A 14,770-nucleotide genomic window follows, 5' to 3' on the forward strand; every position below is an offset into this window, starting at 1 on the left:
AAGTTCTTCAGTTTCCTATCACGACACACTTCTAACTAATAAGGTATAATTATTCATTTGCTTTTTCCACCTGGTCTGCTTTTCCTGAACATAATGGTGACATACTTTCTCTTCCAGTACTGACTAAAGTTTGCTTTACAAAACACAATAGGGCTGGCCATTAATGGCATGGAAAACGAAGCTCAAGGCTTCAGAGTACATGGCTTTCGTAGAAAGTCAGTCCTGATTATCTCATCAGTGAAATTGAATTAGAAACATTTTCTGTATTCTAAGTGCACCTGTCTGTAATCATAAGATCAGATACTCTAAACTTGCATAGTGGATTTGACAATAATTAGATATCTGGTCTTCAAGAAGTACTTTTATAAAACAGATTGGAGGAGTTTTGGCCTCTGCCAATCAAAGTTATAAATCTCCTCCAGGCTGGCTAGGCAGGTTTTGAACAACACAGATTGTCTAGTATGTGCAACAGTCTAAAGTACAGCATCTTTCCCTAACTTAGAGTTTTAGTATCTAAAATACACTTAGGAATATGCATGCAGTAAGGTACTTCAGCATTTCTACTATCCACAATATCTTTAATAAATTTATTAATTCCTGTTCCTTTTCATAATCATTCTGACTTTTAATATGCTTGAAACCTAATCCAGGTATAGGAAGTTTAGAAAACAATCTCTCTAAGAAAACACTTTCATCTGCATTCAGGCATATAAAATTAAGAATGCTCAAATGTATGAAATGAATACTCCACCTTATTCACTATCTTGCCTCTAGTCATGGCCGGTAAAGATAATTCACAGGAAGAGGAAATATGTCTTAAGAACTAAATGAAACTTTCAGTTCTGCTCTGAGTGAAAGACAGTACCTGTTCTTCATTCTGTATCTATTTCTTGTTGCATTTTGCTGGAGGCATGATTTAGCCTTGAAAAGCAGCTTTTTTAATTCATTGTCTCAGTGTCTTAATTCCACCTTGTTCAGAATGGAAAGATATAATGAGAAATTTCTGGGTCTCCCTTTGAAGAAGGTCAGGAGTTCACTTAAGCTCAAACAGACTAAGCATTTTAAGGCTCACAGGGGCCAGCAGCATGCACATGAATCATGCAGCTGATATTACCTCTCTCTGCCCCCACTAGAATGACTCACTGACAATGTGGTAGGGGGAAGGTAGTGAGATGCTCAAAATTGTGTCTTTAAAGAGACTGTACCTATTCTGCTTCTACACTTTACTTTTTTACATGAAGCTTCTTGGTATTTTAATATTACTAGTATCTGTGGATATCCCCCACTTTTGTAACTTCCTATTCTTCCCAGTTTTATGTCTAAGCATTATGCAGAGATTTTTAGGAAAGTGAGGAATAAGGTTCTGAAATTATGGAATATTCTTTCTAAAAAAAAATGAAAGTATTGGAATTGGAAGGGGGCTGTGCATTGGAACTGTTGGAAGGAAGAAATGAATCCTTTTGAAGACCCATTTGCAGTGTTAAATGATTTTTTCTGTGCTGTGTTTTGCTACATTGCCTACCTGTTTTACTATGACTGTACTCTGTATAACATTACCTAATCCTGTTCTTTGTGACACTCAGCTAATCTTCTGTCTATGCCTATAGATAATTTAGCACTCTAAGCTTGCATGGCTGGTTGAATCCTCTTCTTACCTGAAATCATTCTAACCATACCTATGAAAAAACGCTGTCCAATTGTTTATATCACTGGATCCTTATTCAGCCTATTTTAGATTAACATTTTTTCCCCATGTATATTTTAATTCAGAGAAAACTTGACTCCACGAAGTACTGAAAACTAATTCTAATAAGTAAAAAAAATATTTAAATGATGATTCTAATAACTGAAACCTATTGGGTTGTAAGCTGTTATATGGGTAGAAATTCAAGTTAAAGCAAATGAAGCCATATACAGTAGTCCAGCTGTAATTTATGCAGTGTAGACCAAGTTCTGGACTAAGATATATAAGGTATGTGAGGCTAATTATTACCTGCTCTATATATGTCACTGCATACCACAGACATATCTTGGTCACATCTCTTGTACTGGTTAAGGACAGGTATCCTGCCTGGCTATACATAACCGTAATTTGCCTTCTTGAATACTGATATCTTATTCAGAGTAATCTACAACATGTGCCAGGGGAGGTTTAAATTGGATATTAGAAAAAGGTTCTTCACTCAGAGGGTGGCTGGGCCCTTGAAAAGGTTTCCCAGGGCAGTGGTCACAGCACTAGCCTGACAGAGTTTAAGAGGTATTTGGACACTACTCTCAGGCACATGGTGTGGCTCCTGGAGTGTCCTGTGCAAGGCCAGGAGCTCGACTTGATGATCCTTGTGGGACCCTTCCAATCACAGTATATTCTGTCATTCTGTGAGACAAGGCTGGATTCTTCTTGTGTCACTCACCTAATCCTCCACTGTGAGCTAAAGGGAGTTGCATAAATCATAGGGAGAAATTGGTTAAATGGGCTTGATGTTTGGGTGTTGGTGTAACTTCCATTGACTCCAGTGCTGTGTATACTTAAAAAAGAGGTGTGTTGCAAGTAAAATGTAAATCCTAAATGGCTAATCCTAAATCCTAATGAAGAGGATTAGTGTGGAGATCTGCCTCCAAAATACTAGTAAATATTCCACTATTTGTTTGATAAAGTTCTAAGTCTTCATCTGATCACCACCACTTTATTGACATTTCAGTGTCATTCATTTCAGTGCTTTGGTGTGATTCTTTGAAGAAACAGACCCATAGCCACTGACCTATATACTTTCATTGGATGCAGCAAACCCCTTCATTGCATTTTTTTTTTCTATTCTAGGGCATGATTTAGCTTTATGCATCAAGCCTCTGTACTCTATGCACATTTGAATCTTAAAAAAATTGTAAAAGAAATTCTGTTATGTTTGCAGTTTTAATTTAACATTGGTTGGGATATCTGCCAATGCAGATAGGCACTTTTCTGTGCACTGGAAAACCCAATTAGGACTTGTTCTTAGTTTGATTATCAGTCAGAAACATGCATACAGAAATATTCATTAGAGACCTACTGAGAGCTGTGATAAAGCAGCAGACAGCTGAATTATAGAGTCTCTCAGTAACCCCACTACAATTTTACATTTGCTTGATAAAGGAAAAGTAACAAAATATCTAAGATTTAATTTGGAGCCTACTGGAACTGCACTTTATTACGGTAGATATTGTTCTGACTGTCTTCAGGAGCTTGGTAAGTGTTTCATGACATGATACTGTGCACAAGTGATAAATCACTGTGCTAAATGTTGCACCACTGTGCTGTGCACAGAGAGGTAACACACATGTCAGCCAGAGCTAGCCTCTCAGTCAGACAAAAACAGCAATTTGAGGGTTGGAAACACAGTGTATATTGCAGAAGCTTGGACCCAAAATGTTTTTATGTTTAAAGGATGATGACTTGACTGACCCCACTTCCACAATTCCACAGTTCTATACAGTGCCTAGAAAAATAAAGGGAAGAAAAATAATTCCTCTTGGGTAATTTGTGTAAAATACTTCAGTTAATGTTAAATAGATATATCTTTTAGCTTGTAGACATTTTACTATAGGCCTTAACTTTTAGCAACCTAATCCACTGGCAGTGCAACACAAGATCTGAAATGACATTGAGTTTTCAATAGAATTGGGAAGGACATATGCATGGAACTATGATACCAGTCTGCTAACTAGATCAAAGTCTCTCATACAGTTTATTTAAAAAGCACTTGGGAAATCTGGTTCCAATAATGACTTCAATATGTTTTCCTTTCTAAACAGAAACAATATCGCATTTGTAAATGAAAAAAATGACATTTGATCCCTTTATTGAATGTGCTGTTTTAGTAACAGAGTGTTCAAGATATATAAACTTCCATCTAAAATTAAATTATTTAAGTAAATATTTTTTAAAAAGGGTAATAAGAATGCAGAATAAAAGGTCTGTTCAATATTCTCAACATGAAACAGAACCATTGGCACTGTATGGGCTGCTACAGTCCCCAAACTGAGCAAATACTAGTAGTTGTAGTGTTTCTTCAGCAATTGAGTCTTATTCAGACTAGGATTATTTATCAGTTTTTATTTCACAACATGTATTGCATCATCAAGCTTAAAATAAACACATATTAAATCAGTTACTAAACAAAATTGTTGAAATATCAGTAATTTCCCTAAGCCATGCTTGCTATTTGTGTATTCAATAATTGTACAGTATTCTTTGATGAAGGATTAAAACAGTTCACTGTATGAAAATAAGAGAAAGACCCATGCCTAAATGAACCACTTTAAAACATGCACAGCTTTTGAGCAGAGCAAAATAGTAAAATACAAATATTTCCTTCTCAATATCTTAATAAATTTTTAATTGGGAACTGTATGCATATTTTTGGTGTAGTAGCCCAAGATGTTTGACTGGCACATCTTACTTCAGTGCTTGTAAGGCTCACAAGCTGTGAAAGCATTTTTGCTTGGAATATGTTTCCCTGTCATTTAAGGTAATGCAGTTTTCCCCAAGTTACCAGACAAAGAGCAGATGCACAGAAGCTCTGTGTAGGTGTACATTAGCAGGTACAGGCCGAACTGAGCTTGGTCTTCCCATGTTGGTAGTATTGGAATTGGAAATATGATGGGAAAAGACACCAGCGTAGGCGTCTGCATCTAAATTTTTGATCCAGACAGTTCTAGCCACATGCTGCACCAGAGCTAACATACTGGGCTGAAAGTCTGGAGGCTGACTTCACAGCACAGGATGGGGCTGAAAGGATGGTTCAAACCTCCCCCTTTTCTGCCTGTGTGTTCTTGACAATTCCCTTTTGCCTGGCCTGAATTTAACTCAGCTGTATGAAAAAAACACAGAGATGTTACCCAGCTTAAAACGTGCACAGTGAAGAAAAATTATCAGTTTTCAATCAGGTCAAATCCCTTTTTCATCTCGCTGTGCAATTACATGTTTCCTTACACTGGTGCTGCGAAAGTAAAGGGGACTTGCAGCCATAGCAAGGTGGGTAGGGCTGAGCTACTTTTCCTGATAGCACCAATTTAATGAGGTTTAAAAAAGGGACACCATGCACAATATATTGACATTGGTGTAGCACTCTACTGGCCCCTACCAGCTTGCCCAGGAGTAGAAAAGACTTCTTTTAGAGCAAGACCTAGAGCCTGAAGATGAAAACTTGTCTTCATTTTAGGCCAGGTCTCTGCTCTCAGCAGTCTTCATTCTGTCTTGTATACCTGCCTTTTGGGAGATGTCATGACAACTTCTCCATAGATAGTGGAAAATGAAGGAAAATTCACTTAGGAAAAGCACTTTTGATATGTGTTTAAATTAAAATGTGTTGCTGCAGGAGGATGGTCTCAGGGGGTCATTTGCTATCCTAAATCAAGAACTTCAGCCTTGATATAAAGTTCAAGCAATTAATAAAGGGAGAAAATGTCTGTTGATTTGTGTGAGTCTCATTCAAAACAGCTCAGTTCTCCAGCACTTGGATCCATTTTTGAGTATATATTTAGAGCTTAGGAAAATGACACATTGCCTGTAAACTTCATATACTGTGAATTTACCCCAAATTTTGTGACTATGTTCAGTCTGGTACAAAAGAATCTTTCTGAGGATACACATTTGTATATATGTATACATACATGTATGTGTGATTATGTGGGGCTTGAGTAGGACTGACATTATGGTTAAATATGTACAGTGTAGAATTTAATTTTTCTGTCTCAAACTGGGTGGGGTGATCCAGATGCTGGAACCATATGGAGTCTGTGAGGATATTTGCAAATATGATTGCTTACACACTAGGGTAGGTCAAGTTCCTAATATTTTAATGTTCCTTAATTCCTACTCTGGTTTTATTTTAATTTTAAAGAACCATGTACTTTGATAGGACCATAAAGACACATATACATCTATATTAAAAATGTATCATATTTTCTTTTCCAGCTGAATTTTACTCTGAGAAAAAATTAAAAGCTACAGCTGAATACCACATGAAAAATATTTAGCCTTGCAAGCACTATTTATATATCAAAAATCTTTATTAAAATCATGGGAGCGCACTGCTGAGTAAAAACATCTGTCATTTCCCCTCCATCTACTTTTTTCCCCCTTAAACAGTAACACCCACATTTCAAATGGCTGAAGAGTTTATTTAAGTCATGCTGAGCATATGGAAAGTCCCTGTACCATCCCCAGACACACAGAGATAACAGTGAAACACTGGGATGAAAAGCCCTAAAAGCACTAGAAACACTGCAAAAAGAGTGGAAGAAAATGCAATCATTCTACGTCAGTGTTATACTAGACACAGTAGGTCTGGGGATATGTTTTGAGTACAGTTCTAGACGACCTTTTTCCCTCTGTCACTACTAAAGATCGTAGACGGGCGAGCCGCCTTTCTCAAAATATATATTTATGCTTTGCTGACAATGCTGCTTTTCATGCTTAAAAATAAAAATGTTCCTTATAATAGACATATAATTATTCATACTCTGGAGGCTCCAGTCTCAGTATGTGGAATACTGGAGAAAAAAATGATAGTCTGCATTGAATAGTTTATAATGTGCTCCATAAATCTGTCATTCAGTATAAATTAAAAAAATTGGACAAAGTTTTTACTCTTGTTTGAGCCTGCTTTTCTTATGTCACTTTTATAGTGATACTAAGCCTCCAACCTCTGTGGACCTGCTCCTGATTTATAGCAGTGCACCTGTAAAGGAGCACATCATGTCAAAGGTCTGCTTGGATGAGCCGGGTTGCTTGGGTGGGTGAGAGCTGAGCCACAACGCCTGGAGCAGCAGGAGTGGGATGGGGTGAAGCAACAGCAAGAGGAATGGCAGAATGGCAGATTGGGATCTGCCTCTTCACTGATGGACAGATGAGCTCTCCCTGCTTCTGGGGCTGGAGTAATTTCCCATGATTATTTAAGGGGAAAATCTTCTTGTCTTCGGCAACTGCATAATTCTTGATCAGACATTACACGACACCTTTTTTTCCAGAACACAGGGACCTGGCCTCCTGCCAGGGATGCATTTATGTGCTGCTTCAGCCTTGGCTTATCTGGAGAACAAGAATAAGAAAAAAGTGTTATGCATATGCTATATAGCAGAGTTCTCACAGGACAGTGCAAATGCCATGTATATGTATAACTGTGCTTATAGTCCAGTTTTGCATTGGAAATAGAGATTTTCTACCCCATCTCCTTCTATAGTCAGTTTCTATAGTTCTATAGTCTGAAAATTTTTAGGTTTCTCCTTTTAAAATTTTCTGATAAAAGGTTATTTTCTAATAATTTTCTTTTTCCTTGATAACTGCATGACTATCTCCATGTTTCCTGAAGCTCCAGAGGACTCTGCAGGAGATGAAATCATCTCTCAGACACATAGAGGACTTAATTTGTTGGCTGGAGTGACTTAATTCAGTCCATTAAGAAAGAAGTATCAATTTCATAGTTGTACATGCTGAAGTTTTAGGAATTTTACTGTTTCTGTTACTAAATCTGACAGGATTAAGGTAAATAAAAGCAAGAATAATTTTAACCTGGGGATTTCTCTACATTCCATAAGAAAGATATAGATGAAAATTAGACTGAATTGAAAGCAATAATTAAGCTACATACATTAGTTTTAAATATTTCTTAGCAAACCAGACACAGTGAAAGAAAACTGTCAATTAAGACAAAAATTGGTGTTTCATAAATATCTCAGATATCAAGGCGTTTTCATCTTCTCAAAATCTGCTGTGAAATTTCTATAAGCCTACTTGTTGAAGTTTGTGGTTTTAGTCCCCACAAGTCGTCTTCTTTTCCCTCCACAGCTGTTATACCATGATATCCACTGTTTGGAAAAGAGTAGACACAGCTGGCTCTTTCTTCGGTGCTGTCACTGACCCTTACCCTATCCATCAATAGTCCATCACTGATGAGATCTGGTCTCCTACCTCCTCATCAAACACTTCCATACCCAGATGTGCCTAATCAGTTCCTGGAGGCATGGCTGATGGAAAGCCAGCCACAAGTCCAGGTTTAGGCCATGGCATGGCAAAGGAGCTGTTTGCAGTGCTGATGATGTGCTGTCCACCTTAAGCAAACTCTGTGGCTGCGGTAGCTGGCATCTGTGATGCATTGAATCTGGAGAAGTGCAGGATGGAAGGGGAGGCAGTGGTAATTATTCTTTGGGAGCTATTGGCAGGGGATGTGCTTTCTGTCTCAGAGTGAAAACTGAGGTGTTGGTAGAGGGGAACCACAGTGGAGAAGGAGATGCACAGCTGTCTGCACATTTGAACAGAACAAGCTGGTCCTGAGAAGAGTCTTCTAGCACCAGAGTGGAAATAAATCAGTCTGAAACAAACACTTCTAAGGCATCCAGATTTCACTCCCTTTCTATCCAAATGACAAAAAACTGTATCAAGTTTAGTAAAAATCATCCAAGTATCCTTCCAACACTACAACTCCATTGTCTAAACTTCTTTTTTTAGAAAAAACTGTCACAGACTTGGCTCAGGATAATGCACACTTCTGGAAAAAATGCTTGAGTTCAGTTCAGGAGCCCACACTCATCAGGGATCTGCTCAATGTGAGACAGGAACATAACCATTTTACTCTGAGGCCAAAAATGTTTAGTAGTCAGTATAGGACATACCAGGCAGCTGGCTTCAGGTCCAGAGAGCATATTTAATTTATCAGTACAGATTTCCATGCTCCTGAAGTTGCCAATGGTCCCCAAAAGGAGGGAGGAAAATTTCCTCAAACCAGAAGTTCTTCTTCCTGTTTCTTGCAAGCAACAGAATGATACACCTCTGCATACATCTTAATACAAATTTTCACTTTAAGACAGCACCTAAAACCAGGACACAGGCTTGCTTGGATCTGTTTCCAGTGTCTCTGAAGAAGGTTAGATAGTAAGTCACACAAACATATGTAGCACTGCCATTTGCAATAGACAACAGCACACAAGGTGATAAACCTGTGTTCATATCAGATGGTTAATTAAATATCTATTGAAACCTGGTCAGACTTTGACTTAACTTTGCAATTTTGATATAAAAATATGAGCTTTTATCACAAGGGACATCCCACTATTGCTATCCTCTTTAACTATTGAAGCAGATACACTTTCATTTACATTGTAGTAAAAATAAAAGTGGATTTAAGAAAATTTAGGAGAACAGATTCCTAATCCAAGATAAACCCCTCAAAAATCTAGCAGCCAGATTGTGCTGTTTCCCATTTCCTGTGCAGTTGTCACTGTGGAAGCTGCTCTCTGCAGGTGGCAGTGCCTTGCTGCTAAATGCCTTGAGAGGGATCCAGGGCTGCTGCCAAGGGAAGGAATGTGCTGCAGGTGCATGAAAAGGACAGCAAGCAGGGTGGGTGGTGGAGAACACTGACAGCATCAAGAAAAGGAGACTGAGGCAACACAGACTGCAGAGGTGGAGGAATAGAGATACATTCAGAAGCAGAAGGAAAATCCAGATAAGGGAAAAAAAAAAAAAAAGTAGAAAGTTCCATTATGGTTGCTGCAGGGGAAAGGAAAGGGGGGAACAAAGTGAAGGCTTACATGAAGGTGAATATTTCAAAGTATTTCCCTGCCATAACTGCATAAAGAAGTAAAGAGTGTCATGAGGCTGATGGCTGGTTTTACACCTGCAGATGTCATCTGTGTCTCCAAGTTTCATTAAGAACACATCTACTGAATATTTTATAAGGATGGAAAACCTCAGATAGATTTGCCCTTAATGGGCCATACTAAGGAAAGCTAACAGGTTGTCCTCCAATCTTTTCCAAGCAACTTCACAGCCTTTTCCAAAGAAAATGAGTGATTTCTTCTGAATTCATGATCAGTCAACTTATCATCTGTTAATGCTTTGATAATACAGATGTCAAAGGATTTGGTGGAGCAAATAAATGGATCCTAGATGCTAAGAAGCCTATGAAAAAAACCTGTCTTACTTTGGCAAAAGGAATGCTTGGAGTCTGTATTTTTTGTCTGAAGTCTTGGTCCAACTAGTATGCATATCCAATTACATGGTTATTCTTTTTTGCAGTCTCTCTCATTTTAAATTTTTTAATTGTTTTTTAATTTTTTTCTTGACTTCAGGGAAAAGGACCCAGAAAGAGGAGATGAGAAAAGGAGGGTGAAGAATGAGCTAAGTAAAGGAATTAGTGAGTGTTTGTAAACTTGGAGGTTTGACCAGAGTATTTCTCATTGTGGTTTTAAATTAAATTTATTTCTAACTCTTTATTATGAAAAAATTAAGAGTTCAAATAAATGGACAGCTGCATTTTGTAAATGGTATCTCTTCTTACACCCATAAATTGTCCTTTAAATATAATTGCTTACAAAATATTAAATAATTATTTGGGGAGGGAGTTGCCCTGCAGACTATGTAATTATCTACTTTTTCACAGCATTTTAGTTGTCAGCTGTTAGGCAATCTCACTTCATTTCTTGTTATATCCTTGTTTAATATTGAGTTGTTATTATTAAGCAGTTTAAGCAATTATTAAGCAAAATTCTTCTGCTAAGAATTATGAAATAGCTCTTTGCTTCCCAGACTAAATGTCTAATTTCACAGCTTGTTGTTGTTAAGCCTGGAGAGGTACGTATCTTTCTCAGAGAAGATAGGGAATTGAGGGGCTCACTAACAGGCCTTAGGGAGCTGGACAAATTGGCAGTGTACAAAACAGTTGCTCTGAAAACAATCGTGTCTCTAAACCATCAATTCTCATTCATATGTAATGTCATGATCCTGCTTCTCCTGAAATAATTGGTAAAGCCTTTCCTAATTCCACTGGGACTAAGATTGGTCTTTTGGGCTTCCATTCTGCAAACAGGCATGCACATACTGAACAGACCTATTCACATGATTAAGTTAAGCATGCAAATAAGTCTTTTCACTTGCAGTTTGTATGTTACTAATGTTTGAAAAATGGAAGAGTTCCTTTTCTTCTTGAAACCTTTGGGCTAAAAAATTCACTGTTTCCATTGAATGTAAGTAAAAGATATTGACTTATGAGGAGAAAACAGCCCATTTTTTTGTGTGTGAGTGGGTTTTTTTAAACACCAGATATGAAAAACAGTGGTGACAAAGGGCCTTTGTCCCCACAAAAATAACTGCAGGAAGAATTTAATTAAGTTGCTTGCTGGTTGTAGCCCTGTTCTGTCTAGATGGGTCTTGAAAATCCAGAAAACCCTCAAGTAAATATATAAATCAAGAAATATATATTTGAACACAATAATAAAAAAATATGTTCTATCAATTTGACGTTGTTCAAAACTACTTGGTGAAAATTAATATTCTTCCAGGAACAGATGACTTTTTTGAGGCATCATGTAATGTAAAGAGAAAAAAAGGAAATTAAAATGATGAAAGGACTTCCTAGCTTTTATATCTCATGCTACATGCTCATTTCCTTACATCTCTGCTCGCTAACCACTCTTCTCTGAAAATGATTCACATCCCATCTTCTCACTTTGAAATCTGGTTAACTGTATTTATTAAATTTCTTGAAGTACATGACACCTCTGCCCACTAATGCCACTAAAATAGGAGGATTTATGGTAGCATTCCAAACCTTCAGTGAATGTCAATAACACCATTTTATCTAAGTAAATAAGGTTGTAAGGGATTTCCTTTTTATTTCCTGCTTTCCAGGAAATGTGCAATTCCTCCCTCTCTGATGATGGACTGACAGATATTGGAGCACCAAACTAGTGAGAATTTGTATGGCGTTATTGCTGGGAAAACTTGTGGTCAGGAGAGAGATGCTCTCAATGACAGCTGATGTTATTCTACCTGTTTTGAGGGGGACTGAATTTGCCATCGCTGCTCTGCAGCCTCCACTGCCCGTGAGCAGTGCAAGGGGGAGCAGCTGGCACAGAACCAAACCCTTCACTCCTGCTGTAAAGGTCTGGGGAGAGACCATGAGCTTCAACATGGAGCTGTGTTCACAAACCCAGAGGTGGGACATGAACCCTGGATTCTCCCTCCCAGTAAAGGCTTGTTGATGTGTTCTCTTTATATTTAATATACACGCTGTATATAAAGGACTTGGGGTGGAGGATAAAGCCAGCACCTCCCTTGAAGCACTTACATATGAGTCTGTGATTTCAGACTTCTGCTTCACATTTTTTTTCCCCTCTTTTCTATCAAAATCAGTCTTGGACTCTATTCTACAAGATGTCTCAGTTTCAATCACTTTTTTCTGTTGCCACGGTAACATATGCAATGTGAACAAATATTTTCCAAGACCACAAACTTCAGTTTATTCAAAGACAGATTTTGGGTTGCTTCTGATCTAAAATATATTTGGTCAGATTGGGCTAAGGATATTTTATCTGCTTTAGTATTGCCTGCAAAACTTTCAATTTCTGATATTCACGAAGTACAACTTTGATCTGAACTTCAGATGAGATGTCCAAGGACAAGACAGTAGGTGTAGTTTGGGGTTTAGGAAATGGGGACTCATCCTCTAAATATGTACAGATTTGTCTTGCTGGCACACTTTGAGGTAACCCAGTTTCCAAAGGCAGGTACAGAGAATCAGATCAGCAGTTACTAAGGTTACTGCTTGTGGTTTCCACCTCCATAGCCCAGGGTGTGGACTTTGCACTGTGGAGTGCCCGAGGTGCCTGGCTCAGTTTCCTAGGACATTAGCATTCCCAGTTCTCTGCTGGTGGCACAAGAAAGCTATTGCCTTATTTATTAAACACAGACTTTAGGAGACTTCTGGGAAAAGTGCTGTTGCCTGCAGAGTGTGCTGAATAGCTGTCCTCACAGTGTTTCTGAACAAAACAGCCCTACACATTTTCTAAGTTTCCAGAGTACTTCAGTTGATGACTTGAATGGCCTCATCTCTTGCTGTGCTCCTCTAGTCACTTAAACTCAGCTGCTGGTTGGGAACTGAAATAAGCCTTTAAGATACAATTGCAGCTCAGCTTACAAAGAAATTGCAGAGTGATAGGAGTCAAGGTGGATTTATAAAAGATATTAGCTGCAGAACTTTGCTTCAGGAGAATTCTCAGTGCTGTTGAAAACTCTTCAGTAAGCATAGAAAAAAAAAGCCCAGAAAGAGCCAGAAGTAGCTTTTGATTGGGAAAGAAAACTAATTAATTATATGTAGAGAGAATTACCTTGGCTACCAAATGGATTATGCTTTTTCCAGTCTATTACATCCCAACAGGTGGATTTCTCCAAAAGGCACCCAAGGCACATGCACAGACAGATGAAATCCTGGTCATTGCAAGGGAGCTGAAAACAAGTGATTTGCCAGGTGCACCTCAGGATAAAAAAGCCTTCCAGACTTGACTTGTTTCTTTGATTGCAAGTAAGCATAGAAAATTAAAGACAGCAGGTCTCAAACACTGATTAGTTATCCTCCAACTAAGAAGCTTAAGTTTCCAAAAGTGTCAAAGGCCTCTTGGACTAAAGAATTTGGTGCTGGAGCTTTCTGCTGTTATTAAAAACTTGTAGTCTAAAGTCAGTGAAAACCAGGCAAACACAGCAAGCTTTGTCCCAATTTTCAAAACAAAGTTTTATAGGCTGTTGGTTTTCCATATGTAATTAATAGGGTTCCGGATGCCTGATCAGTTTTTAGAGTTGAGATCTTTCTGTATGTCTGCTAGAAAATACTTAAAAATTCTATTCTTAATTTTCAATTTGTTAAGAAACAAGGTGGCCTTCTTTGCTTTACTTTTTACATGCCTTCATTGAGGAATTTGTTAAAATACCTGATAGTTTATATCTGCCCTTCATGATATAGGGCCAAACTCAACCAATAGGAAAGCATCAGAAAACTCATATGTTGCTACAGGCATTGACTCAAGTTAATATGAATCAGTAAAAATGTGCAGCAGAGGGAGATGCTCTATGTGTGTTTCTGATGCAACACATAAACATACATTGTAATAATTTTGTTATAATTTTAGAGACCCATTCTACTATTCTATCTATCTATCTATCTATCTATCTATCTATCTATCTATCTATCTATCTGTCTATCTATTCCATATGTGTTTATATTATTTTAAGGGTTAGAATGGTTTTGTATGAAGATATCTGAGCCACAGGAAATGATGTCATATTTATATATTTATGTGATTATATGTATGCAGATATATGTACATGCACACAAGCATTTTCACACTAACTACTTTAAGAGATTTAATTTCAATAGAAATTGTGTTTAATAGAATAACCTAGTAACTGGTGGAAACTAGGTACTTCTATGAGAATTTCCATAATTTTTTTTATATTTGTCATAAAGAAAACAAAACACATTTATTTATAGAGTATCAACCTCTTTCCCCAAACACCATATGAACATATCAGATCATATATTTTATTACTCAGTGAAAAATTATACCAATTTTTGAGCTGAAGCCCTACAAGACTGAGTTTTAAGTGGTAATCAGCAATAATGTATAGCTTGTACCTTAATGTCACTATTGGTGATTTAGTGATTAATTATCTGACTGCTGTGTAGTGCTTAAAATAATCTAAATGCATAGGGTAAATTAGTTGATCAGGAGAAAAGTCTGTCATGCAAATTCAGTTCTTACAGAACCTTCCTGTCACACTCATCAATGACAGCCTAAGTGGGTCACCAGAGTGGATGGCCTCTGTTAATTTATTTTCTCAGACATGCAATACATATTCATGATATCCTGCTGTTTGTCTGTCACCTCAAAGAAACTCTCCATCTCCTCCAAATTATAATTAATGAAAATATGCACAGTTAAGCTTAGGGGCTTGGAAGAAGAG

The 14,770-nt window shown here is 37.6% G+C and overlaps 1 long non-coding RNA gene across 1 annotated transcript in view; it reads right to left on the bottom strand.

Moving 5' to 3' along the window:
• Nucleotides 1-4,075: 4,075 nt before the first annotated feature.
• The window catches only part of LOC147654646 (uncharacterized), an 837,032-nt gene continuing 826,337 nt past the window's right edge, over nt 4,076-14,770 (bottom strand). The window contains exons 6-7 of the long non-coding RNA XR_015282794.1: nt 8,650-8,780; nt 4,076-7,069 (exon numbers count right to left, since the gene is read on the bottom strand). This is a non-coding gene — a long non-coding RNA (uncharacterized LOC147654646). The remainder of the gene's footprint in view (nt 7,070-8,649; nt 8,781-14,770) is intronic.

This window comes from Cyanistes caeruleus, chromosome 2 (assembly GCF_971803275.1).
Source record: "Cyanistes caeruleus chromosome 2, bCyaCae1.hap1.1, whole genome shotgun sequence".
Lineage (NCBI taxonomy): Eukaryota > Metazoa > Chordata > Aves > Passeriformes > Paridae > Cyanistes > Cyanistes caeruleus.